The 3961-nt window shown below is 43.1% G+C and overlaps 1 pseudogene; it reads right to left on the reverse strand.

Moving 5' to 3' along the window:
• Nucleotides 1-1282: 1282 nt before the first annotated feature.
• On the reverse strand, nt 1283-2044 carry LOC140628221 (tropomyosin alpha-3 chain pseudogene; annotated as a pseudogene).
• Between the last annotated feature and the right edge of the window lie 1917 nt (nt 2045-3961).

The raw sequence follows: 3961 nt of genomic DNA on the forward strand, positions 1-3961 counted from the left end.
AATAGAACAGAGCAACTAACAGCTTGTCTTTTTTTTTTTTTTTTCCAGAGGGACTGGTTCTTTTTTCAAAAGACACTTGTCAATTTTCAGTATCAAAACAGTTTGCACTATTGGTTTCTTTCTCCCAATCAGCCCCCAAAGAGAGACCACCAAAGAAGAGTGCATTTTAAGCCAATAAGCTGCAGGATGCACACCTAACAGACCTCACGGAAACCTCACCTAAAAGGGGAGTTGGGGAGGGAAAGAAACTTTTAAAAGATCAGCACACTGTCAGCCTACAGACGTAGAGTTTTCAGCCAGACGGGGTGGTCAATGTGCCCCATCCCTAAAGAAGCAAAGTTTCAAATTAATATAAAATTTAAAAACAGTTTTGTACATAAGCTATTCAAGATTTCTCCAGCACTAACTGATACAAAGCACAATGAGATGGCACATTTAGAGGCAGCAGCTATGGACCCAGAAAAGGGTGATGAGATGAGTTTGTTTCATGTGACTAAATCAGTGGCAAACATAATTTTCTTTTTTCTTTCAAGGAGGCAGGAGAGCAAATAAGTGGTCACCTCGACATAAGGGGAACATGATCCATTCTGTAAGCAGTTAGGGCAAAGATAGAACAAGAATTTGGTTTCAGATCTAGGTCTCACCATCTTAATTTTTGTTTGGTCACATCTGATGGGAAAAAGAAAAACATTATGTTGCTCAAAGATACTTTAGGCTGAAACCCTGAGCCACACTTTTTTGGCCAACTTCTGGAATCACCTTTCTAATTTGGCTGGTATTTTGGACAGAGCAATGAGGCTCCCAGAGTGGGTCTCTTTCTGGGCCCTGGCTCTCAGTAAGGCAGGGCCCTGTCCACTCCCTCCTCTGTGGAGAGGGCAGTATTCATTAGGCTGAAAAGTTAATTCCAAATGGGAGGAAGGGGTTAGACTGATGCTTCAGAACTATGGAATTATTTGGAATGTTTTACAAATGTCGCTACATCAACTACAACAAAAAAGGTAATTACAAAATGTGTACATCACAACATGCTTTTAAAGACACTTTGCATTGTGCTCACATTCCCTTAAACATTGTTCCCAAAGGTGCTCAGCCTCAAGCCCAACTGGAATTTCTAGGGAGAGGCAGAGACAGTTTGGTGAGAAAGACACATGGGTAGGGGTGGGAGAGGCAGCAAAAGGAGAAAGCAGCCTTCTAGTTAAAGATGAGCCTGTAGTTTCAAGGCCAGTTTCCGGGAGGCTGGGCCTCAGGCAGAGTCAGGTTCAGAGGGAGGAGAGCGGCAGGGTGGGACTGGGGTGCTCTACATCTCATTCAGGTCAAGCAGTCTGGTCCAGCATCCTTTGTGTACACAGGTGCTCTTCTTTGGTGCATTTCAGCTTATCTTCCAAATCATCAATTGTCTTCTCGAGCTTGGCTACCGATCTCTCAGCAAACTCAGCACAGGTCTCTCTGCCTCCTTCAGTTTATCCGTGAGAATCTTTATCTCTTCCTCGTATTTGTCTTCCTTTTGAGAGTACTTTTCCTCAACAGCACTCAGACACTTCAGTTTCTGGTCCATCAGCCTGATCTGCTCATCCATCTCCCGGCAACGGGACTCTGCCAGTTCAGCTCGTTCCTCTGTACGTTCCAAGTCCCCCTCAATGATCACCAGCTTCCTAGCCACCTCTTCATACTTCCGGTCTGCCTCTTCTGCAATGTGCTTCGCCTCTTTGAGTTGGATTTCCTGGAGTTCCATCTTTTCTTCATCATTTAAGGCTCGGTTCTCAATAACCTGCATACCGCTCTCACTCTCATCAGCAGCTTTCTCCGCTTCCTCCAGCTTTTGCAGGGCAGTGGCCAGGTGCTCCTGGGCGTGGTCCAGCTCCTTTTCAACCAGCTGGATCCTACGGTTCAAGGAGGCCACCTCAGACTCAGCCTCCTCCCGGGCCCACCTTTCCCCTTCCACTTCCCGCTGCAGGCGCTCAGCCCTCTCCTCTGCATCAACTGCTTGCTGCTGCAGAACCTGGATATGGCGCTTCACCACCTCCAAGATGGTGATCCCGGCCATGGTGCCCACCCAGCCCCTGCTCGCGCTTGGCTTCTTGCCTCCACTCGGCGCTGCAGCCGCTTCTCCTAACATCTTGGTCTTTGAAAGAACCAATGAAATTGATAACTCCCTAGCCAGACTTATCAAAAAGAAAAGAAAAAGGAGGGCAGCCCCGGTGGCTCAGTGGCTTAGCGCCATCTTCGGCCCAGGGCGTGATCCTGGAGTCCCAGGATCGAGTCCCACATCGGCCTCCCTGCATAGGGCCTGCTTCTCCCTTTGCCTGTGTCTCTGTGTCTCTCATGAATAAATAAATAGATCTTAAAACAATAAAAGAAAAAGGGCCCATGTAAATGAAATCACAAATGAAAAAGGAAACGTCACAGCAACACTACAGAAATACAAATATTCATAAAAGAACATTATGAAAAATTACACGCCAACAAACAGGACAATCTGGAAGAAATGGATAAATTCCTACAAACAACAAATTACCAACATTAAAACAGGAAGAAATAGAAAATTTAAACAGATCCATAACCAGCAAATAAAATGAAATGAGAAATCAAAAATACCCCAACTAACAAAAATCCAGGGCCAGATGGCTTCCCAGGGTTTTTCCTACAGATAATTAAGAAAGAGTTAATACCCATTCTTCTGAAACTCTTCCAAAAATAGAAATAGAAGGAAAATTTACAAACTCATTTCATAAGGCTAGGATTTCATTAATTCTGACTGTTTCTTTTGTTGTGCAAAAGCTTCTTATCTTGATGAAGTCCCAATAGTTCATTTTTGCTTTTGTTTCTCTTGCCTTCATGAATGTATCTTGCAAGAAGTTTCTGTGGCCAAGTTCAAAAAGGGTGTTGCCTGTGTTCTCCTCTAGGATTTTGATGGAATCTTGTCTCACATTTAGATCTTTCATCCATTTTGAGTTTATCTTTGTGTATGGTGCAAGAGAGTGGTCTAGTTTCATTCTTCTGCATGTGGATGTCCAATTTTCCCAGCACCACTTATTGAAGAGACTTTCTTCCAGTGGATAGTCTTTCCTCCTTTGTCAAATATTCGTTGACCATAAAGTTGAGGGTCCAGTTCTGGATTCTCTATTCTGTTCCATTGATCTATGTGTCTGTTTTTGTGCCAGTACCACACTGTCTTGATGACCACAGCTTTATAGTACAACCTGAAATCTGGCATTGTGATGCCCCCAGCTATGGTTTTCTTTTTTAATATTCCCCTGGTTATTCATGGTCTTTTCTGATTCCACACAAATCTTAAGATGATTTGTTCCAATCTCTGAAGAAAGTCCATGGTATTTTGATAGTGATTGCATTAAATGTGTAAATTGCCCTGGGTAACATTGATATCTTCACAATATTAATTCTTCTACTCCATGAGCATGGTATATTTATCCATCTCTTTGTGTCTTCCTCAATTTCTTTCAGAAGTGTTCTATAGTTTTTAGGGTATCGCTCCTTTAGCTCTTTGGTTAGGTTTATTCCTAGGTATCTTATGCTTTTGGGTGCATTGGAAATGGGATTGACTCCTTAATTTCTCTTTCATCAGTCTCATTGTTAGGGTATAGAAATGCCACTGACTTCTGGGCATTGATTTTGTATCCTGCCAAACTGCCAAATTGCTGTATGAGTTCTAGCAATCTTGGGGTGGAGGCTTTTGGGTTTTCTATGGACAGTATCATGTCATTTGCGAAGAGGAAGACTTTGACTTCTTCTTTGCCAATTTGAATGTCTTTTATTTCTTTTTGTTACCTGATTGCTGAGGCTAGGACTTCTAGTACTATGTTGAATAGCAGTGGTGAGAGTGAACTTCCCTGTCTTGTTCCTGATCTTAGGGGAAAGGCTCCCAGTGTTTCCCCACTGAGAATGATATTTGCTGTGGGCTTTCTGTAGATGGCTTTTAAGATACTGAGGAATGTTCCCTCTA

The sequence above is a fragment of the Canis lupus genome, chromosome X (assembly GCF_048164855.1).
Source record: "Canis lupus baileyi chromosome X, mCanLup2.hap1, whole genome shotgun sequence".
In the NCBI taxonomy this organism is placed as follows: domain Eukaryota; kingdom Metazoa; phylum Chordata; class Mammalia; order Carnivora; family Canidae; genus Canis; species Canis lupus.